Raw genomic sequence first — 24,915 nt, 5'->3', positions numbered from 1 at the left:
AGTTGCTCCTGATCATTTCAAGTTTCCTTTTTCTGTGCCTTTTTCGGCTCCACGGTATCCGTTTTGACAAAAATGACAAAAGCTTTAGACAGCATGCCAAGTGTGGCCACGTCATAGGCATTATAATATTAGCAGCTTCATTTCTCATCTCTTCCTGAACAATACCTAACATGGAATTTACCTTCTTCACAGCATCTGCACACATGCTTTTGAGACAACTACCTCAAATTTTAATCTCCTATCTAAACCTTTGCTTCAGGAACTGCATGGTTACATTTCCCCCATGTTATTGGTTACGACATGCACAATGACAACAGACTCCTGCTCCCCAGCACTACCAGACATGTTGAGATGGTCAGAGTTGTGTCAGGGAGTGGAAGAGTTACATTTCTCTTCCCCATCCTCCACAGTGGCAAGGCTGCTCAGGCTTTCCCTTGGCTTATATTTACATATAACACAAAAGACAAGCACATGTAGTTTGACCCTCAGTAATAAGATATTCCCACCCCCCAGCACATATCTTCAGATATTTTCTAGTTCCTTCCCTACATGCCCTCCCCAAAAAGCGAAAAGATAAATATATCTATAAGTGCCTGCTACTAAAAGAACGGCATCGAATTTAGCAGCATGCCCGAGGATGTAGTTTTAATGCTAGCTTTCTAGTTTCTATTCTCTTTGTTGAGTTTCTAATTGATGGTAATCAGCGATCTCCTCCCACTCACATAGTTGGTTGGTTTGAAGACTGTAGCTGCTTCCCAGCAAGACTGCAGCATTGACGTGAGAGTTCAGATGGATGTAAACACTCATTCATATCACCCCCGTGATCAGAAATTCACACTGTCCCTTTATTGCACACTCTCACTTTAGAGTAACAAACATTTTGTTTGCTAGCTGCCATAACCATGTTTGCTGTGACATGAATTCCATGCAGATCAAATCACACTATTTCTCCTCCCTCAGAATTGCAGGGGGGGGGAGGGAACATGGTTTGCACCTGGCCAACCATCCAGAGATGACCTTGGAACTAACTGCAAAATGACTGGTTTTGTTTTGATGGGAAGGACGCGGGTTGGGACTGGTTTTATCCAGTGCAGCCTCTGCAGTGGGGTCTTGACCAGTACCCACCCACCTACCCTTGAATCAGTGAGAGATTTTTTTTTTCTAGTTTCCAATTGTTGCAGCCACAGAGGAATTTTTCCTTCCCTGGAGTTCCTGATTACTTTTGGATTTTACAGGTTTTCTGCCTAAGTCACACTGGGCTTGGGAAGTTTGGCAATTGTTGAGGCTCCCACCTTTTCCCCATTTTGGCAGATACAATGCTGGGTTAGGTGAATTGGTGTGAAGGGAAAAAATGGTGAACACCTTGAGGCACCTTCTAGGAGATGAAAGTAACACATCTGTTTTACATGCAGAAGGTCCCAGGTGTGGGAGATTTGCAGTCAAACCTAACAATCCATATTTCCGGTACTATACCAGCTGCACTGGCTCCCGGTGGAGTACAGGATCAGGTTTAAGGTGCTGGTTTTAACCTTTAAAGCCCTATACGGCCTAGGACCCTCATACCTACGGGACCGCCTCTCCTGGTATGTCCCACAGAGGAACTTACGGTCTGCAAATAAAAACATCTTGAAGATCCCAGGCCACAGAGAGGTTAGGCAGGCCTCAACTAGAGTCAGGGCCTTCTCGGCCGTGGCTCCAATCTGGTGGAACGCTCTGTCACAAGAGACTAGGGCCCTGCGGGACTTGACATCTTTCCGCAGGGCCTGCAAGACAGAGCTGTTCCACCAGGCCTGACCCCCCCCTCCTCTGGCAACCTGCACAGAATTTTGCTTAATGGTTGCCATCAATTTGATTTTAATTAATTTTTATAATGAAATGTTTTTAGAATCGTTGGATTATTTTGATTGTTGTTAGCCGCCCTGAGCCCAGCTTCGGCTGGGGAGGGGGGGTATTTATAATTAAATTTTATTATTATTATTATTATTATTATTATTATTATTATTATTCCTAGTTAGTATATGAAGGAGTTAAGGACCACAGAGTTCTAATTGCTACAGTTGGCTAATTTAGTTCACACACTCTCTTCTCCTGAAAGGAAGTAAATAAGGCCTGTTTCCTGTCATCCACCCCACTCTTCACACTGCAAATAATGGAGTGCTATCTTGCTGAATTTCAACTAAGATTATTTTTGCCTGCATTATTTTATTGCTGCTGCATAGTGAAAATGCATATCTGAGACCTATAAACTAAGTAAATCATTTTAAAGCTTGTCCAAAAAAACAAGGATTATGTATTATGATTCTCTGACTTAGAGGAGCCCACACTGTTTTGAACCACTTCACGCAGCATCAATACCTATTTGCAGATCCTTCAGAGTTTTTCTAATAAATTTGTTGCCAATTAAAAATCCCAGACCTGAGTTTTCTCTCTCATTTGTAGGGCTATGGGTGCAACTCTCATGCTCTACTTGCATAGAATCACCAGAATCTCATAGGTGTCCAAGTCTAGAATGGATCTTCCTTGTCTGCAGCATTTCTAGAATTTAGTTTCTTTCCATCATTTCTTTTTTTAATCTATGCAGTAGCTGGCAACTCATCATACTTCCTTTACTAGAGAGGAATAGTATTCAGGCCATTTTCCCGCACTGCTGATTGTGAGCAGCATTTCCATTTGAATCAGTGGCTTGCTATGAATCAACCCCCAGCCAGTCCAATTATCCCACAATCCAACCTCTCATCTCAAACCTCCTTTATCCTCAATGGATAAAATACACAGAAGTTAAAAATCCATTTCCCCCATACATTCTGGGGCAGGGGGAAAGTATGATGCCATTTAACTAACACACACACACACACACACACACACACACACACACACTTCTCAGGATTACATTCTTTCATAGTTCCAGAGGCTTCCTAAAGATGTATGTCTCTCACTGCTCCACATCTAATCCAGGGACTGATAACAACACTGTGAGAAAGCCAAGAAATCTTTTGGCAGTTTTACAAGGAAATTGTTGATGGGACAGAAATTCTGCCCACATTAAGTGTTTGTTTCTTAAAAACCTATATTGATTCCTAGTTCAAAGAAAAAAATCAGGGCATTGGCTGGTACCATTGAGTGGCTACCTGTCTAGTCATGGATATCATTCTTAGGGTCCTGAACTAAGAACAGCCTGCTGGTGCATTTGACTGTAAACTCTGTTTCAAATTTGAGGAACAGATGGATACACAATTTCTTCTGTCTGAGGACAGTTTAGAAGTAATTGAGTATGACGCCCTAGCATGTCAATCAATGGCTGGTAACACCTTTCAACTTTTCTTTTTCTTTGTTTATTGCACTCTGCCCTAGAACTAATAAGCTTGTACATACTTCTCCAACACCAAATTCAGAGGTTGCCGGGAACAATATGGAATAAACTTTAATACCCATATGAACAACCTATTAAATTCAGTTTATATTTGTAGAAAAGAATCATTCTACTGATCATCAGAGTGTTACTCAGATAGTCACTTTTATTTTGGCAGTTGCATTACAGCTCTGTACAATATCCAGCTGAGCCTTAAAATGAAGCTTTTCCTATAATTATCAAGTGCATTAGGGCTTCATCTTCTCTAAACATGTAACCATGAAAAGAAGTGGCAGTCAGTTATTATTTCAGTGGCTTTCAATGAATGACTGCCTTCAGCTTGCACAATGATTTTGAACAACACTGACTGGGCTGGGATTTGAGCATGCATCTCCCAGGCCAAAAGGAAAATGCTCTTATCTTCCATACATGAATAAAGCAGGCATTAGTTCTTGGCAACTTCTAATTATTTGTTGACCATGTGGTTTAGGCTCTGGTCCTCAACAAACTCTACTAGAAATAACTAGTAGGGTTTCATTTCTAAGCAATGAACTTATGACCAGGATGTTAGCAGCTATTATCGTGCTTAACCTCACAAATACATACCAATTATTTGTAGTGAAATTTAACATAAAAGAACCATAGATACTCCTTCCAGTAGTACTCTACTGGTGTCAGGGATTAAAAGAAACAAAGGGCACCAAAGTGGAAAGTACTTCCAATTTTTTAAAAGAAGCCTTAGTTTGAAATTGTGCTCTTGGCACAGTATGCCTTGTATTATGTAGTGGCATTTTGTTTTAGGATTCAAGCTCCTCTACAGCATCAGGATCAATATAATATTGTTAAAGGTAAGAACACATGGGTTTCACAAGGCACTCTTGAAACTGAGAAGACATTTCGTCGAGAACACTGAACACAACCCAAATACTCTCATGTACAGTATGTTTCAGTCAGAGCTGTTCTGCATGCTATGGCTCTGTTAATAATAATAATAATAATAATAATAATAATAATTATTATTTATTATTTGTACCCCGCCCATCTGGCTGGGTTTCCCCAGCCACTCTGGGCGGCTTCCATAAAAACCAGAAATACATTAAAATATCACAGATTAAAAACTTCCTTGAACAGGGCTGCCTTAAGATGTCTTCTGAATGTCAGGTAGTTATTTATCGCTTTGACATCTGATGGGAGGGCGTTCCACAAGGCGGGTGCCACTACCGAGAAGGCCCTCTGCCTGGTTCCCTGTAGCTTTGCTTCTCGTAAAAGAAGTGAGAATGATAAACATCAGAACTGGTGTGTCCAAGGGATATGGATTTGTGCCACTTTGAGGCAACGTTGAATGACAAATACATTTTCATCTTCATGGGAAGAAATTAATGGAAGACAGGAAACTCAAACTAGGACCTGAAATAAGAAAAAACCCAAAGCTATGTGCCTAGCATGTGCCACCCTGACCTGTGCTTATTAATTTGTCCACACCTCAGTGGTATTTGGAACAACCAGGAAGCATATTTGCAGCTTCCAGCTGTGATGAGTCCTGTCATGCAATATGTTCAGGCCTATCTTTTTGAGTCGCCAGCTTTATTAAGTCAGAAATAGGGATTCAGCCTACATACAATTATCACATTCCACCACAATGGCCACCTGGAGACCCCAGAAACTATCTTAAGCTTCCAGTAAGAGGGTCACATTTTATATGTATTTAAGCTTGATTGCTGACAACTAAACTGACCAAAAAATAAATAAATCAGACGCTGAAGTACTGCCCAAATAATGTCTCATGGTAGAAGACAGAACTGTGTGCATAATGCTATCCACCCTGTGCAGCTGGTCTGCTGCTCTCAGGTCTGGTTTGCCTTTTGTAAATGGAATGGGAGAGAGGTGTAATTTTGTCCTTTGCCCCGGCACCAAAATATCTTGGACCCAGCCCTGCACATAAAATAGAATTCACTTTCCAACAACTCTGGCAGACTCCACTGAGAAGATGCTGGGAGGTGGTGGAACAAACCAATTTAATTCCATAATAGGCATCTCGCAAGCAATGCCTTCCCTATCTCTCCACTGCCCATTTCTCAAGATGCACCCCTACTCCCAGCTCTCATTCCTTTCCCCCTTGCATTTCTTCTGGTAGAGAACTGCAGCCCTGAGTGGCACAATTTCCTAATGTTTCTTATTAGCAGCAAGAAGCCATTGCTTAACAATGGCTCCGCTTGCCCAGAATTCCCTCTCATCTTTCTTCACATTCCAGGAAGGAGCATTTTGGAAAGCAGCTGTTGCATAAATGATAAGAGGGAGAAAACATGAAAACATACCCATCCTTTCTTACTCATTCATCTGCACTCCCGCCCTCTCACAAGCAGTGTGGAGAGAAAAGAGGAAGAGGGGAGTGCTGGGGGAGGGGGGAGCATCTGCATCAGTTATCTCCTTCCCATTCTTAATTACCATTGCCCGAAACAGCAGTTTCAAAGCAAAAAAATAAGAAGAAAAGGGGGGATGTGGTTTGGCTGCTTAGGGGCCAGGCAGTTCCCTTGAAGGGACTAAAGCTTTCTCACAAAATGCCACTTACCACCTCTAACTATCAAAAGGGTGGGGAAGTGGAACTGTCAATCATCTGATGTCAGATGACCAACTTTTACCTGTGTGGTAAACACTGTGTGCTCAAACCCCAACAATTGGGCACTGGCAATCAGCTGGTTGTTGGGGCATCAAAGCACTGCACACAGCTCTATAAAAGCTCACTTGCAAAGCGTAGCACATAGGATTTTGGAGTTGTCAACAATAAGGAGATCAGTGGTGCCTGCAACCCCCTTATTGGTCCACCCACTAGTTTACCCAACACACGCCTGACGTCGCATGTGATACTATGTGATATCAGGTGTATGACAGGTGGGTGTGGCTTGGTCTAAATGGCTTAACAGGCCAGATGAAGAGGCTTGGAGGACCTAATTAGGCCCCCAGTCTGGAGGTTCCTCAGCACTGCACTACAGAATCTTGTTCCAGTATGGTGGGTATAATAAGCAATAACAGCTCTAAGGCCAATAGTGCATTTCCCAGTGTGCTGTAATGCTTAGAGTGCTAGACTAGGACTTGGGAGACTGGGGTTCAAAACCCCACTTGGTGATCCAGCACACCTGGTGACCTTGGGCCAGTCACTGTCTCTCAACCTAAACTACCTCACAGGGTTGTTGTGTGGATAAAAGGGGAAGAGGGGGAATTGAGCTCCTTAGAGGAAAGGTGGGATATAAATGTAATATTAATAAAGTCACATTAGTCACTGATAAGAGAGAATAGCAAATGCTCATGTGTGTTGATGGAAGTTTATCATACCTACAACAGCCGGCAACTGAATAAATAAAGTGCTGTTACAAAAACTAGTACAGTTGTACCTTGGTTTTCGAACAGCTTAGTTCGAAATGTTAGTTCAAACATTTTGGCTCCTGAACACTGCAAACCCAGAAGTGACTGTTCCGGTATGCAAACTATTTTTGGAAGCCAAAAGTCCGACAGAACTTCCGCGGCTTCCGATTGGCTGCAGGAAGTTCCTGCAGCCAATCGGAAGCTGCGCTTTGCTTTCTGAACATTTGGGAAGTTGAACGGACTTCCAGAACAAATTCCATTCGACTTCCAAGGTACGACTGTACAAATACAGTATGTACAATAAGGGGCTGCGTCATGGCTACATGCAAAAATTACCCCCAGATGTTTGCTGGAAGACTAAGAACTACTGTTAATTCATCCTTGAAACTGCTTTCATTTAACCATTTGCACCCACCCTTACTGTGTGTCTCTGCCACCACCCTATTCTAGGATGTATCAACATTTAAATGCTTTAAAACTTAAGATCTTAAAAGAAACCAGTAAACCAGAGAGATGTCTGCTTCATGGCTTAAGGAGTTTATATCAATACAGTCTGATCCTCAGCAGCATTAAGATGGGCTTAAAGGCATTTATTTCCATAGACTTGGACTGTGATCCTATGCATGCTTATCTCGTGGTAAGACCCACTGAGCTCAATAGGACCTGCTTCTTCATAGACATTGTTTAGGATTGCACTGTGCACCCCACTTAAATCTGCATATGACTGGGCTGAGATAACGCTTAAAGAAAAAGATTAGAAATATGACCAGTGTCCTTTGGATTTAAAAAACAACAACTATTTTTTATATGCTCTATATCATGCATGCTTAATATGGAGAGCTGCTAGTTATAATAGAAAGCACTCAAGTTGTTTCATCCCAAATAACAGTAGCCAAGACTACTGTGTATGCTCTCCGCGCTATAGACATGAGAGAATACTTGAATGTTAGAATCTCATTTATTTGACCAGTGTTAATAACTCAAAATTAATGAACTACATATCTGCATTATATATTAACTATTTGGGCACAAGAATATCCCTGTTAGCATTCATTCACGAGCCATTTGAATACAAACTCATGCAGAAAACAAAATTGCTTTTCTCCCCCCTACTCCATCCAAAATAAAGATGTCTCAGGTTAAGTAAGCCCCACTGAATATAGTGGAACTTACTTCTGAGTAAACATACATAGTTTATACTGTCACACTATAGCAACCAAAGCTAGGAGCCTTTAATATATTTTGTTAGAGAAAAATCTCATTCTCAAATTTCATGGTTTTTTTTAGGCCTGACTCCTAAATTTGCCTACGCTTAGGGCTTGATCCTGCCTCATACAGGCAGGATTCCCTCAGAACAATATAAAACTCCCTTTTTGCCTGCCTTGGCTGCACATACATAATATCACACAAGGTAATTACAGAAAACAGGCACACTGCTCTAATGTGAATAGCCTGATGCTAGTGGATGTGAGAATAATTGTATTATGCCCTACGTAGATCCTTACATTTATAGACCCTCCCCACGCCATGTCCTTCCAGTGAGCAACACTAGATTACTTCTCTATTCATTCGAAAGTGCTACTGTCTCAGAAGTACCGGTAATTCTTATATCAGTAGTCAAATACAGGGGGTGGGGGTGAAATTGCACTAGTTCAGTCCACAGTATTCTAATTACATCACCCATTAGCAGCAGACGTAAACTCAACAAAATTGTTTTACAAAACATTTAAAGGACATTCTGAGTATTTTTTTTTTAAGGCTTGTAAATTTGATTTTTTTAAAAAATGTGTCCAATGGTAAATGAATTTCCAGATTATTAAACAAGACTCTAGAAAACATGAGTAATGAAACTGGAATGTTGCATTCCAAACAAACATAGAATAGTCTTGCATGTCCCCAAAACCTGTGTTTTAAGGAAACTGTGGTTTTGCATATTTGCAGCAATAAGTTATTAAGGAATAAGTTCCACTTCAAGTAATAACTCCCACTGCAATAAGGCCCACTGAATGCATGCACAGGACTTGTGCTTTTATGTACTAGCAGCAGCTAAGGTGGTTGTTTTTCCTTAAAACTACTGTTTGCCATTAGTAATGCTTTGTTTATAGATAAAATGCTAAGATACAGAAAATAGGTTATTTGTTTATTTTTGGAAGTACTAGAAAATGACAACATGGCTAGCTACAGCCTTCTACCACAATGGGCCCTCTTTCCATTTGGCCTGTTAGATATTACAGGAACTCCATTGTGTAGATGGCACACATTTTTATTTTAATTTTAAATCAAGATTGGTATTATTTGCTAGAAAGGATAGGAGCAGGTACAGCTTGCCTCTGCAGCAATAGGGCAATAACTACTAGCTATATGAACAGGAGGAACACAAGCAACCATCAGTGACAGAGGTCACTGCTTCATGGGTAAATTGATTAGAACGAGGGAAACTCAACCATGGCATTCAGTGGTGAAGTTAGACCAGCCACATGGTTAGCCTCTCCCCAGATTTTTTTGTGAGGAGAAAAAGACCTTGCACACAACCTTCAGTGACAGGGTTGGAGAAGAGCGCAGAACAAAAAAGTAATAAAACCAATAGTTCATGAACATTAACTTTAAAAGAAATCATATTGTTTCACAATAATAGTTATTTGATTCAGGTTTTGTTATTAACCTAAGTATGAAATTTGTTGATAATTTTATTGTTCTTACAATATTAATATTTAAAAAATACTTGATGAATTACCAGCCTCAGTTTTTAAGCTCGTCAAGTGTCCAAGCATAATTGCCCCCTCTTTGTTTAATTAAAAACCTGCGTGCTCTTCTCCCATGTACAAAAATGTACCCACAAAACATATTGCCCACACTAAGCAATTTCCAATCACTGCATTTAGACAGCTACTCATGTATCTATAAAGGCTCTTAATCATGTCCCTCTTCTAAACTTTCAGAATTAAAGGGGATAGCACAGAAGAAAGAAAACTCTTGTTAATTAGCAAAATGCACAATTCTAGACTACCACCACCTCACAGGAGTTTTAACTCTCCTGCTCATGAAGACACAACAAGTGTCACATGCATCATGGCACCTAACCTTCAACTTTGTCAATAAAGTGGGATCACTACAAAGTCAGTCACCATATTAGTGCAGCCAAAATAATCACATTTCGGATAGGACTCAGAGGCAGCCTTATCATAAGTCAAGCAAGATGAAGAAAGCCGTTCAAGGCAGTCATTTAGAGATGGAAGGTTTGAGCTTGCTTCAGTTCCACACCAAGAAGCTCCCAATGCAACACCACACATGGCAACAGCAGCACACAGAGGTAGAGAGATGCAGTGCTTCTTTTAAGATGGCACTGCATGTTGTGTCACAGACAACAAATGTATTGTTACTATTTATTAATGTATAAATACACAATTCACGAGGATATGGCCCTCAATGAATATTAGTATCAGAAGTAGCATGCCTCTGGGATTTACAAGTGGGAGTGTGCTAGTCCACTCATGTCCAGCTGCTGGTTGGCCAGTGGCCACTAGAAGAATAGACTGCACTAGATAGGCCTTTGGTCCGATCTAACACAGTTCTTTTTATGTTATGTCATGAGAGTACACTAAGTGTCCAAATGACAGGTGTTGTTGTTTTGAGTTTTGTAGTTTCTCTCAACTGTGGAGCAAATGCTAGAGTCAAGGACCCAACCAGATCATATTTGTGCTTACTTAGGATTAAGACCAGGGCTGAACTGGGCTTACAATGTCACCCTTGTAACATTGCTAAAAGAAAGAGGGAGTGAGACTTTCCTCGCTGCACCATCCACAGAGAGATAAATGAGCAGAGCAGGGCTTGGATTACAAACTGGAGAAGAACTATTGGAGGAAAGAATGTGATTTGCCTAGTTTGGGATTTCTGCAACAGCATGGTTATTTCTGAGTGTTCTCCTTTATTCATGCTAGGGAACATCCACTCATTTAATACAATTTTGGGAATTGTGAACTGCATCATCAGTACCCTATAGTACCCTTCTTACACCAAACTGACCCCCTTTCCATTTTTTTTAATTACCCATGGTCATTTTTACCCATGATAATCATTTCTATGATTTACTCATTTAAAGTAATTTTATGAATTAACCACGATAATCATTTTTATATCAAGCCACAAATTGAAAACCTTATCCTAGCCATGATTGAAAAACTGGATCAGCCATGTCCATGGTTAGCAAAAATGCTAGTGTAGATATAATGCTAAACATGGTTATGTACAAAAATGAAAGCTGACAAATCCTCTTGCAAGACTTGAAGACAGGGAAGCACATGTCAATGGTGTTCTAAGAAGGATATTGACAAGCTGGAACATGCACAGAGCAGGGTGACCAAGATTACCAGGGGTATGGAAACCAAGCCTTAAGAAGAAAGGTTGAGGGAATTGGGTATGTTTAGCCTGGAAAAGAGGAGACTGAGAGGAGATATGAGCCATCTTCAAATATCTGAAGGGCTGTCACATGGAAGAAGGAGCAAGAACTTGGATCTAGCAGGAAAATGTGGCAATCAAATTAGAAGACACATGCATTTTGTTACTATCTATTATTTTACTGTTCATAGGCAGTTCGCACAGGCTTGATTCCCTGCTGCTTCTTATCTGTTTAAAAGGCATAATCATAAACCAGATTATGCAGAGCAGCACACTTCCAGAGTGAATTAAATGTTTTAGATACACTTAGAATACGAATAGTAAATGCAGCAATGCAAGATTCTTACGGTTTTACATGGCCATCACAATTATTTATAACACTATCAATCGCAATATAATCACCACTAAATATGTCCAAGAATGTACCTTACATAAACAACACCAAAATACATGACTGGGCAGTGTGGTAAACAAATTGCATAGTAATTCAGAGAACTAAAATACCTAAAAGCCAAGTTTCTATTTATGCTAAACTGCCCTCAAATTCCGCTTACAAAAACTGGTGTTACTTTTATAGCAGCCTGCCAGTAACAATTGCATGAAAAGGACTGTATGTTGACAAGTTCAGCTGCTATACTGATTTAGGGCTTTATTGTTCCACATGAGGATTGTGTTTTTCTCTGAATGGATGAAGCTCAGGGATGAGGGAACCTGTGCCCCCCCCATGTGTTTCTGGACTCCATCTCCCATCATCTCTGACCATTCAACTTGGTGGCTGAGGCTGAAGGTTGGGAACCCAACAACAGTTGAGAGCCAGAGGCTCCCCTTTCCTGCTTGTAAAAATCTGAAGGTTTTTTTTGTTTTGTTTTGTTTTAGAGAATTGAATTCTCCATCTCAGCATCAAAGGTACAACAGCCTGAGGTAGGACAAGCCAGTCTGCTCTCTGGCATGGTAAGAGAAGCAGGGTACGTGGCTGAAAATGAAATAGCAGCAGTGCATGCAAGAAGAAAGGAGAAATGCAGTAGCCTCTTAAATTATTTGAAAACCATATATTAAGCAAAGTTGTGATTTTAAGGAAATGGATCGTGAATTTTCACATTAGATCTCAGCTATATACAGTGGTACCTCGGTTTACGGACTTATCCGTTTCTGAAGTCCGTTCTTAAACCAAATCCGTCCTTAAACCGAGGCTCCTGCCGCTGGTGCCCTTCCACTGTTCAGCTTCCGTTCGTAGACCAAGGTAAAGTTCGCAAACCGGAACACTACTTCCGGTTTTGCTGAGTTCGTAAACCGAATACCGTATTTTTCGTCCCATAGGACGCTCCGTCCCATAGGACGCACCTAGTTTTTTGGGGGGAAATAAAGGGGGAAAATTCCTTTATTTCCCCCCCAAAACCAGGTCGGGGAAACAGAAGAACAGCGGGATGGCGGCACTGCGCCTCCTTGCTGTCCCCCGAGCTTGTGGGGCTGGCCGATGTCTGTCCGGCGGGCGGGCGCTCTGCTTCAGGGTGCCCCTTGCGCCGGGCAGCAGGCTGCTATCCGCAGTGTGGGGAGCCCTGCGGGGAACTCCCGCAGGGCTTCAACACGCTGCGGATGTCTGTCCGGCGTGCGGGGCGCTCTGCTTCAGGGCACCACTGGCGCCAGGCGGCAGGCTGCTATCCGCAGCGTGGGGAGCCCTGCAGATATGTTCCCGAAGCGCCGGGTGCTCTGCTTTCAGCACGCCTGGCGCTCCGGGAAGCAGGCTGCTATTTGCAGCCTAGACAGCCCTGCGGGAACTCCCGCAGGGCTGCCTAGTCTGTGGATGTGTTCCTGAAGACTGGAGAGCGAGAGGGGTCGGTGCGTACCGACCCCTCTCACTCTCCAAGCTTCAGCGAAAGCCTGCATTCGCCCCATAGGACGCACCCAGATTTCCCCTTCATTTTTGGAGGGGAAAAAGTGCGTCCTATAGGGCGAAAAATACGGTAGTTCGTAAACAGGACTGTTCGTAAACCGAGGTACCACTGTAATGATTTACAGAATGAGATGGTGAAGAATAATTTGGCCTATCAAACATGTTCTGCTAGAATACTGATGCATACAGCATTGATAGTGTTCATTTATAATGAATTAATGAAGCTTCGGTTGTATATGCATGCTATTCTGCATAATACGGTTCACATCATTCAAAACCTCATTTTCCCATTCAGAGATTTTGAAGATGACACATCAATACCTGCAAGTGTTTGGAGTGGGATCTCCTCATTTTCCAAAGGAATATTCAATGCATGAAGTTCAGCAAGCAGGCACAAACACAATTTAGAAAACTTGTAGGTGGATTTAAACAAGTATTCACACGCATACAACAAGACATGAAGGCTGGCGACATCAAACCCGTCATGTGCAAATCTCATGAAGACGATCACAGTGCCTGGAGATATACAGTCAGGTCATGAATCCATAGAAGTGACCAGAGGAGGAACACATAAAGAAGCAACACCATGGTACATCTACATCAGTATAACCAGATGCCTTCATCTGCCCCAGCTGCAACCGGACTTGTCTCTCCTATACTGGTCTCTACAGCCACAGGAGTAGTTGCAAGTAACTGTCAACAACACACATTTTGGTGAACTATAAAACATTTGTGGTGTCAAAATTTGTAGAATAAATCTCAAACATTACTTTTTATTATCACTTTGCTGTCTTCAAATGCAGACATTTAACTTTGATAGATAAGTAACAAAATAATTATAAAAATAAGAATATATTTTTCTGAACTTTTTATATGGATTTAATAAGCACCTTGATTTACAAAAGCTAAATATGCTATGGTTTTCAAAGCTGCCTTCTAATCTTATTTACTGTACTTTCCTCTCCACCCAAGTTTATCATTGTCATTTTGGCTGATGGCCACTACAGCAATCATACTTTTGAGAATCTTTTCTGGCATTCAGATTACAGACATCTCCAGGAAATGAACAGGAAATGCTACGCACACATATGTATATGCTAATTCCTAAACTGATAAGGGACATTTTAGAGCCCACAGCATTTATATTTATTTATTTATAAATTTATTTATGAGCTGCTCTTCTGGCCTCAAAAGGCCCAACAGGTGAACTACACTCTTAAGACAACATCATAGCACCTGCCGGGGTGGTGGTAGTGGGGTATAAAACAACAAGTGGAACTAATTGGATCTGAAAACATCTGGAAGCTATGAAGGGCGGGAAAGAGTTCCACTGAGAGGGTGCCACCACAGAAAAGGTCTTAGAAAAGGTTGCTGCAACTACAATATTACCACCAAGTGTCAATTCTTGTATGCAAACCAACAGCATAAAAAAAAAGTTTCTTTGGTAATTATTTTTAATAACAAAGAATACATTTGATTAACCGAAGGCACCTTTGATGAATTGCTTCAGTGTGAATAAGCCCAACTCTGGACATGTTTGTTCCCTTTGTTTATTCATCTGGTCTCGTGTTCGCCGCACATCCCACTCTGCTTCCTCGTGCCTCTGAATTTTCCCAGCTCTCCAGGGAAATAGTCTTGTTCCTGTCCACAGATGCAGTTGCTGCTACTAAAAATCTCTTGGGGTCACATTCTTTTACTTCTTTTCTTTATTTAAACCAATATTCACCAATCTGGTGCCCTCCAGTCTGAAATACAACTGCCATCAGATCCAGCCAGTGCACTTGCTGGCTAGTATTGATGAAAGTTGTGGTCCAAAACAAAACATCTGGAGGGCACCAGGTTGGCAAAGGCTGGTTTTGAACACTTCAAGGTGGATTCATTTCCTGCTTTGTGCACTGACTCCAATGTAGAGCATCCAATCATCCACAAGCCCAAGAGTCAGGAATGCACTACTTTGCCTTCGTAATATGTAATTATATAAAGGGACTACTTGACAAGTACAACATGCCATTTCACCTGCCTTCCTGAAAGCTACAGTACTTCATAGGCTCAAGTTGCCAGATCAAGGGAACAGACAAAATTAAGGACATTTTTCGTATTTAATGAATAACAGCAGGCTGCAACCCTTCACTGATTCACATCTCAAAATCTGAAAGCCATTTGACTACTCAGGAACAAAGAAAGTTTAGTATTCTATACACCAAGTGTACACAATCTGATTTCCTATTATATGCTGCATTCTTAAACATATAATTTTGACCTGATTACAAAAAAACATTTGAGTTTTTAAAACTGTTTTTACTGATAATTTTATTGTTTTACTTTTTTTAAAAAAAGAACTGCTTTGAGGGTGGGTGGGTGGGTGTGGCTAATACATTCTAATAAATGTAAGCTTAAAGTACAACTGCCCAACACACACAAATACCAAGAATGTAGACCTTTATTTCCTACATTTTAAGATATGATCAAAATGTACCCCCACCCCACCCCAGCATTTTTACCCTCAGAGGCAGCAACAGGCCCAGGTAACCCATTCAGCTTCATGGCTGAGCAGGGATTTCAACCTGGGCCTCCTCAATCCTACTCTTGACATTCCATCCATTATACCACATAGGTTCTCATGCATTCTCTTCACTCAGAACCCTATGTTCTTTGGCATGTGCTCTGATAATTTAAGTAACACTAAAGATGTGATTATCATGCTCAATTTGTTCAGCGAATACAGGAAAATCCTACGCATGTTCAGTCAGATGTAAGTCTCACTGGATTCAACGGATGAAACTCCCAGAAAAGTGTACATAGCACTGTAGCCAAAGAGTAAATGAATTACATTGTTTAACATGCTGCTTCACCCTCCCATTAACCTAATGGCACAGCATTTTCACAATCTGCATTAAATCAAACTTAAAGATAAGCAAGTTGCAGCAATCCATAGTACGTATTCCTGGATCTTTAGGACTAAAGTTATTAACTCATCCATGTATGCTCTCCAGACACAGCTAGCTACACTTCCTGGAATTAATTATTTTATGGCTTAAGCCTAGACTAACCCATCTGTTCAGATCATTCAGCCATTTCATTTAGAAATTTAATGGCTAGCATGTCAGGAAGAAGCAACATGTTGCTCAATTTGCTGATTTTTCTCTAGTGCAAAAATGTCATATTCGGGTATAGAAAGTCTAAAGATCAAGGCAAATAAATAAATAAAAAGCTGCTGGCATATTTTGCAGGCAGTCAACCTGCGGCATGGGTCTCACAACTGGAAATTTGTTACAGCAAGCATTTGTGCGTAGCTACATATTATTATTAAAGTAAAGGTAAAGGGCATCTGGACGGTTAAGTCCAGTCAAAGGTGTCTATCGGGTGTGGTGCCCATCTCACTTCAGGCCGAGAGAGCTGGCATGTGTCCACAGACAGCTTTCCGGGTCATGTAGCCAGCATGACTAAACCACTACTGGCGCATGGAGGACTGCCAGAGCACACAGAAATGCCGTTTACTTTCCCGCCACAGCAGTACCTGTTTAACTACTTGCACTGGTTTGCTTTCGAACTGCTAGGTTGGCAGAAGCTGGGACACAGCAATGGGAGCTCACCTCGTCACACAGATTCAAACTGCCGACCTTCTGATTGGCACGCCCAAGAGGCTCAGTGGATGCGCCACCCGCATCCCTCTATATTATTATTAATATGCCCTTAAATGTCCATGTTACACAAATTGAGAGTTCATTTGCTGCACATATATCAAAACGTTTGGCCACTACTCCTGTACCTGTTTGAAGCATCTGATACAATTTCTCAGCAATGCTGGTATAGCACCATAGAAACACTTAACATGGTTTGCATTCACAGGACAAAGAAGTTGTTGGAAGATACCAAATGAACATCCAGTCCATGAACATCATCCCACCCACTGCTCAAGAGAACAGGTGCACAACATAAACAAACTCAGATGGCAAACAACTTGAGATGACTAAATGCAAGCGAACCTAGCTGTACGCTGCATGGGAAGGCAAACACATTCCAAACTAAGGAAACGCCTATAGATACTAACCAAGCTTGGGGGAAAACCCTTTCTAATCCTCAACCCCAAACCACTCAACATGCTGTTTCTAGCTGTGGGGTAGAGAAAATGGGGTGAAAACCATCAGGACTCCAGGGAAGCACAACTGAGGCAATCGAAATAGCAATCATAATACACACTTCATAAATGCAATGAATATTGTTAATACAGATGACAGCCATTGTGTTCCACCCAGGCACCCACTGGTGTAGTAAGTCTAAAGATCAGGCAAACAGACAAATGCTGAATGCTTCTATCAGATACAGTAGTGTGGTCATGTGAGGCTGCCTTTCAGTTTTAACATGTCAATAACTGCCAGCTGAAGAACACTGTCGCTGTATTTTTCCTGTCCTGACTCCTGCATCGCTTCTGCCAAGGTAACCCAATTCCTACAAACCCCAAGCTGCGGAGGCCAGATTTCAGACAGTGCCATTCTGGCACACTAAAAGACAGCAGCTTTTACAAGTGATTTTGATAAGTTGGGAGTGTCCGTGTGTGTGTGTGTTTTTCTAGTTAAACAAAGTTTGTCTTTAAGTTTGTTGGGTTTTAAAAAAACAACAACTCCCTAAAGGTGCTAGAAGACCATTCAGAAAAGAAATTTGAGGAGGAGCTGGTAACTTGCACCATGCAAGTATATGCAGTGAGTGAGCTAGAGAGAAAAGTCCGAGCCCATCAGCCCCACCCCCTCCCCTGACTAAGTCAGCCATTCGATTTGCAAGAATTTGGCGGAGCACTTAAAAGAAAACATGGAGGCTCTTAAAACGAGGAAGTCCCGGTGGAGACAAACCTCCGCGGGATGTTAAAACTCCGTCGCCCTGTGTTCTCGCCCCGGTTGTGCAACGCGCCCCCTCCGCCAAGGGCAGGACCCGCTGGAGGGCGCGCGCGCCTTGCCCCGTGCCGGGCTGCCCCCGATTGCGAAGCGAGAAGCAGGAAAGAGGGCGAGAGAGAGAGAGAGAGAGAAAGGGCAACTCCGAGCGCCTGTGGCGAAAGTGTGCCACCCAGCACACCCAGACGAGAGGCAGGCGGGCGCCCAACTCCCCCAGCCCAGGCAGCGCCTCGAGCGCCGGAGGGTCCCGCTCCTGTGACGAGAAGCGCTCAGCCCATTCGCACAACCCCTCAGCGCCGGAAAGTGGGGTGGGCGAGAGATAAAATCTCTCTCTCACACAAACACACTCGCTCACTTCGAAAAGGGATGGGGAGGCGCTGCCCGCGCCGCTTCCTCATTCACCGAGGAGGCAGGCGGAGTAGGAACTACCTCGCCGTCCTCCTTACTCCCCCCCCCCCACCGGCCCCTGCGAAAGTGGCGGCCCCGCCGCAGCAGGTATGAGGCGGCCCGCGCGCACGAACGAGTCACTCACCCGTTTCGCGCGAAGGACCCTCGCGAGGAAGCGCAGGACTTGCTCGGCACTCCGAGGCCGAGAGCGCTGCCCCGATAAGAGAGAGGCAGTCAAGCGGCGCTGCCTCCGCCTCGGGACCGCCCTCCGCTCGCTCGCCCCGCCCTCCGCCCGCGCGCGCTCCGCCTCAACTTATGCCGGACGCGCTCACCTGCTGCTCTTGCAGCCGGGCAGGGGAAGAAAGCGGGGCGGGGGCGCGCGCTGAGGGGCGGGAATCCCCTGCTTCGCGCGGGCCGCCTCGAACCGAGCAGGCGCTTGGAGGCTTAGGCGTCTCCTTTCGCTTTTCTTTCTTCCTCCTGCTTCTTCTGCCGCTCGCCCGGTTTCTCCCGTCGCCGTCGAGGAACTTTCCCGGGACGAATGGAGCTCTTTCGCGGCTTCAGGCCTCTCGCGGTTGGCCTGTGCTTGGCCGGCCTTTCTTGCCCGGGGGTGGGTGGCGCGCCCAGCTCCGCGCGCCTTTACCTGACCCGGCAGCTCCCTCGTCTTCTCGCTTTGTTTTAAAGTCGGCCGGCCTCCCCCTTCCCGCTCTCAGCGGCACCTCGCCTCGTGGGGCTGTCGCGGCCGGGCGGTTTCCCCGTGGAGATGCTGCGGGCGCGGGCTCTCGAAGCCACGCGGGACAGACCTCGCAGTCGCTCGGGGCTCAAAGAGGTCATGGCCGAGCGGGGAAAAGTGTCTCGTTTGATTAAAGCTGGGTGGCAGAGGCTGGCCCGGGGAAGGAGGTGGTCTCCGCTTCCTTTACCATACCCTCTGCATCACTATTTCTCAGGTTTGCTTAAAAATTCATTAATTAATAACATCAGTATGTTTGCGGCTCTGGAACCGCTGCCTTTGGTGCAGTAATGCTGTTTTAATATCGCGTTTCCTGGTTACTTACCGATATTTTAGACCGTATGGCATTGGAATTGATACTATTTTACGTATGTGTTGTCCTCTGTCTGGGGGGGAGGGGTGTTAGTTGCTATTTGTGCAATTGTTTGAACTGTTTCTATGCCCATGATTTTATTTCTAAAAAGTATATGACACCCTTGCGTAAAATTTCCAAGTGGTATTTTGTTGTTGTTTAGTCGTGTCCGACTCTTCGTGACCCCATGGACCAGAGCACGCCAGGCACTCCTGTCTTCCACTGCCTCCCACACTTTGGTCAAACTCATGCTGGTAGCTTCAAGAACACTGTCCAACCATCTCATCCTCTGTCGTCCCCTTCTCCTTTCCCAACGTCAGGGTCTTTTCCAGGGAGTCTTCTCTTCTCATGAGGTGGCCAAAGTACTGGAGGCTCAGCTTCAGGATCTGTCCTTCCAGTGAGCACTCAGGGCTGATTTCCTTAAGAATGGATAGGTTTGATCTTCTTGCAGTCCATGGGACTCTCAAGAGTCTCCTCCAGCATCATAATTCAAAAGTATCCATTCTTCGGGGATCAGCCTTCTTTATGGTCCAGCTCTCACTTCCATACATCTCTACAGGGAAAACCATAGCTTTAACTATACAGACCTTTGTAAATCACTTTGATATGCCTTGTGGGAAGTCATTCATAAATATAATTAAACAAAGAGTAAAATGTATTTATTGACAATGCAGTATTTAGTAAAATTGTTTATTAAATTGTTGTTGTTGTTGTTTATTTATTGTCTCTCTCCCTAAGGGCAGTGGGTTCTAAAAATATGCACCTCTGGTGTCAAAAGCCAGGGTGAAGAGGTGTGTCTTCAGCATTCACCAAAAGCTGTATAATGGAGGTGCCAGATTCCCCTTGGTGGGGAGGGAGTTCAACAAGGTGGGGGCTGCCACATAGAACCCCCTCTCCTGTGTTGCCACCCCTAACATATTGTATTGTTAATGTTGTAATGTAAGCTGACTTATGTGGTGCATTTGCCCTGGAAAGGTGAGGTGCTTGACTTTCTGTGAGGGGCAGTCAGGGCAGAGCCAACCATGGATGGAGTCTGCAGCTGATTGTGAGAGTGTAGAGCTGAATTGAAAAAACGAAGACCTAGGTCTGATAGAAGTTTGCATTTTTACTTTTTTTTTTCTCTCTGCAACATTTGGCTTGGCTGGCTTGCATGACACATCTGGTACCTATAAAGGCCTTTCTACACTGCTCTCTGCAGTTTATCGTTTTCTCTTCTCGTGGAATCTAGGAGGCTGGCCCCAGGCTAACTTCTGCCTGAGGCAAAGGACAAGATGGTGTCCTTCCCGTTCCATGTAGAAAAGCTGAATATTACTTCAACACTAGGGATGGGATAGTGTCCTCTGCTACTCCTGAGGGCCTAAGGCTAGCTTAGTAGGGGAAAGGGCGCACATAGTTCTGTTTTACATTAACATTGGAGAAATGTATGTTTTCTATTTTTGTATAAAATGCAGAGCAGTCCCACGTTAAACTAGTCTCCTTTGAGAGGAAGGGTGGGATATACATTTAAAAAATAAATAACGATAAATGATAAACTTTCTTCCTGAACAAGTGACACTTCCTGTTGCCTAACTCACTTAGCCCTATTTCAAAATTGATAGTCACATACACTTACAAAATCTTATGCAGAAAGCAAAAAAAAAAAAAAAAAAAGGGGGGGTGGAGGAAGAAGGAAACAAGGAAAGTTAGCTGTGAGTCTATATAAAAACAGAGCACAGTTCAAACAATTCCAAGAATGCAAGCCATATGTTGTTGGATTTATTACTGGCATTCCATCTGCTAATTATTGCTTGTTCCTTTACTGCCAGATCTAGCAGAAGCCCTATCCTACTGCCAGTTTGTAAAGGATTCTCTGCTTTTTGGACACTTGTAGCTCTTAGGAAAACACAAATGTTAATTCATTGCAATATTCTACCTGAATGTTTTATACCCAAGAGTCATATTGGAAGCAGCAAAGCAGCAATGATCTTTTTTTGATATAGTTACAAGCTCGATGGATCAAAGGAATGCTGTGGACATAGTACATCTTGATTTCAGTAAGGCTTTTGACATAACCCCCCATGATACTCTTGTGCAGAACCTAGAAAATGTGGGCTGGATGTGGTCACTGTTAGATGGATTTGTAGCAGGTTGACTGACCAAATGCAAATCAAAATAAAAAAATTCCTTCCAGTAGCACCTTAAAGACCAACTAAGTTAGTTCTTGGTATGAGCTTTCGTGTGCATGCACACTTCTTCAGATACCGAAAGCTCACGAAAGCTCATACCAAGAACTAACTTAGTTGGTCTTTAAGGTGCTACTGGAAGGAATTTTTTTATTTTATTTTATTTTGTTTTGACTATGGCAGACCAACACGGCTACCTATCTGTAACTGACCAAATGCAAACAGTGCTCACTAATGGTTCCTCATCATTCTGGAAACAAGTGACGTGGAGTGCATTGATGCTGTTCAACCAGGAACACAATAAGCATATTTTGCCTCTGGGATATCCTTGTACTCAACAGCAAGAGTCAAACATTCAACTGTACAGCTCAAGTAGGTTGTATGCCAGTCTACCAGCATGTATCGGCCCAAGGTTAGCCCCATTGAAATAACTGGACTTACTTCAAAGTTAACATGCATAGGATTCTGCTGTTAGGCCTTAAAATACTGGCAGTTATGTCATTCAAAGTCTCACTTCCTCTTTCCTGACAGAGGGAGGGAGAGAGATGTGGGTGGGTGTCTGTCTGGTGGTAGATATTTTCAGAACCAAGTAAGCAACAAAATTGGAAAACATTCTTTTGACCTAACCTGTCTTTTATATTTCATCCACTTTACATTTCTTAAAAATACCGCAAATTGCAATATTTAGTCTACATTAAGCCCTTTCAAACTATGCAGAACTGGTGTGTCTGTGTCCGTTATCTTTCATTTTTTTCAATAGTGTTGAGTGAAACAGGAAGTGTGCCTGTTTAATCGTTTCTATAGTAAAAATAACATTGATAATGTGCTTTGTGGAGCCTATTGAAATGTCAAAAGCATGGTGTCCAAGAGCCCTTACTTCAGAAATCACATTGCGCTGTATTCTGCTTATTTTTGCCTTTACCCTTTCAAAACAGCAGGTTCAAGCTGATGTTTGAACTTCAAACAGAGGATTATGTCATAAACCGGAGAGATGGAGTGGTGTAGTGCAGGGGTTGGCAAAGTTTTTGTGGCTTGGGCCGGTTCACAGTCCCTCAGACGGTGCGGTGGGCCGGAGTGCACACCATGCATGTGAAAACGCTATTTCGCGTGCTCCTTCTGGCACGGAGGAGGCGTGTGCGGCTTCCCATTGGCTGCAGGAGCTTCCTGCAGCCAATGGGAAGCCAGCCAGCATTGCGGAAGGCGGTCCCCGCTCTGCTCCATGCTGGTTTAGCAAGGCACATGGGAGCCGACTGAGTGGGCAGTGGGGGTCCATGGGCCAGTTAAACGACCCCCATGGGCTGCTTGTGGCCCATGGGCCTTAGGTTGCTGACCCCTGGTGTAGTGGTTAATGCTGGATTAGGATGACCTAGCTTCAGATCCCTACTCAGCCATGAAGCTCACTGTGACCTTGAGCCAATCACTATCTCTCAGCTTAACTAGCTCCATGGGGTAGCTTGGAAGATAAAATGTATGCGTATGTGGTGGGGCAGAAAACAATGTATGCCACTCTGAATTTGGAGGGAGGGTGGGTTAAAAATGTAATAAATTATAACTAAACGATCTTATGTTACAAATGATATTGGTGATTCAAACAAAACGATTTAAGCTCACATGGCAGCCTAATGGTTATACTTGTTTTCAAAGGAGAATGAATATACCGTAGATAACTATCTTGAAGACTGAGATATTGGAATACAAAAACAAGGTTGCACAAACATCGTATATTTAAAGCACATTTCAAGTACACACCCACCCCAAAATTATCCCTCACAGAGCTATAATGCCCAGCACACTTATCAGGCTTATCACACAGTTCCTAGGATTCTTCGGAGGGGATGTGCTTTAAATGTATGGTGTGTACACAGCCTAATTTTGTATTACAGGATCTCAGGAACTCTGACAAAATATAACGTTTATTAAACTGGAAACTATCCATGTGCTCCCCCTTGCCCCTTCCTTTCACCCTGATTTTAGTATGGTTTCTTTTAAACCACAGTTCTCTGTTACAGTACATCATATCTTCTTACTTGATTTCTTCACCAAAAATGCCCACTCAGAGCTAGGAAACAGAGAGGGAAGGTGCCCTTTTGCCTAAGTAATGTTTGTGACAAATAAATAAATAAATATTTAAAACAGACCTTTTTATTAAAGTGATGAAATAATATATTGATGGACTTCCGGTCGGCGCCAGCGCTTAATGGCGGTCCTCCCTTCGATCTCCGGAGGAGGACTGCTTCACGAGTTCGGGTCTGAACGCTACGGCGAAGCGGGGACCCCTAAAATCACAGGCGCGGAAGCCTGTGAACAAGGAGACTCGGTGGGCACCATTTGGGCCCCCCCTTACTGTAAAGGAGCCTTTTTAAAGGCTCCGGAGTGGCATCGGGGGTGCGTGCGGTGCTGAGAGTCGCTACCCAGCCCGTGGAGTGAAGCCGCGTCGCCATAGGCGGAGAGCGCCGATTCCTTCCTGAAATTTGGACTGAAATTGAAAACCCGTAAGTAGGATTGGAAAACTTACTTGGGATTACAAAAATTGCTTGAAATTTGGCCGAAAACGGGGACGGTAAATAAAGGAAGTCTGCCTCCCCCGGACTGCATGATATTTAAAGCAACGGAACTAGAAAGCTGCAATTGAAGGAAAAGTATCTTTGAACTGTTTGAACTGTTTAACTTTGACATTGAACTTGAACCTCCCCCCCAGCAAGCAGGAGCAAGGGGGGAAGAAAAGGGAATTTGGTTTAACCTGCATGAAAGGATATTAAAAGAGAAAATTTTCTGCTGTCTCTGACTCTGGGAACAGACTGCCTGGGTGAAACACTGTGACGGGGGACTGTCAGATAAGATCTGCTGCAAAGCTGAGACTTTATTTGATACAATTTTGGGATTCTACTGAAACAACAAATTGACAGTCTGTTGCAATTAGAAGATCGGAAGATCGTTGTTAAAAACTTTCTCTCCCTGGGGGCTTTTGGTTTCTTTGTTTTTTCTGTTTACTGGATACATTGAATTGCTCCCTCTAGAGGGTTGAAAGGCAACAGTTGTAACACAGACTGTAAAAAACAAGTCACTGGATTTTTCCATTCAAAAGCTGCTCCTGTGGGAACGACCTTGGGACATGAGCGGCTCAGCAGAAGAGATAGCAACAAGATCTAAAGCTAAAGCCACACAAAAGAAAAGGGGCTCAATATCAGGCATACTGCCAACACGCGCAGCTGGGCAGGAAAAAGGGACAAATATATTCATGGTTTCAGTGACACAAGCACTACTTAAAATAAATGAATCTCTAGAAAATTTGACAAAGCAGAGTACGGAAAATACCAGACAGTTGACAGAACTTACAACAAAATTAGACTTGAACACCAAAAGCATTACATCCAACACAGAAACTATACATAGATTGATTGAAGAA

General features: G+C 43.2%; 1 protein-coding gene across 2 annotated transcripts in view; it reads right to left on the bottom strand.

Moving 5' to 3' along the window:
* Window positions 1–18,551, bottom strand: part of PRKCD (protein kinase C delta) — a 58,078-nt gene extending 39,527 nt beyond the window's left edge. The window contains exon 1 of one of the 2 annotated variants that reach the window (XM_081848051.1): window positions 18,414–18,551. The gene's annotated coding sequence lies outside the window, so the exon portion shown is untranslated. The remainder of the gene's footprint in view (window positions 1–18,413) is intronic. The other variant, XM_081848052.1, reaches the window with a different exon arrangement.
* Window positions 18,552–24,915: the final 6,364 nt, after the last annotated feature.

This window comes from Podarcis erhardii (assembly GCF_964252035.2).
Source record: "Podarcis erhardii genome assembly, chromosome: 2".
NCBI classification, from domain to species: domain Eukaryota; kingdom Metazoa; phylum Chordata; class Lepidosauria; order Squamata; family Lacertidae; genus Podarcis; species Podarcis erhardii.
This window is presented reverse-complemented; position numbering and strand designations above follow the sequence as displayed.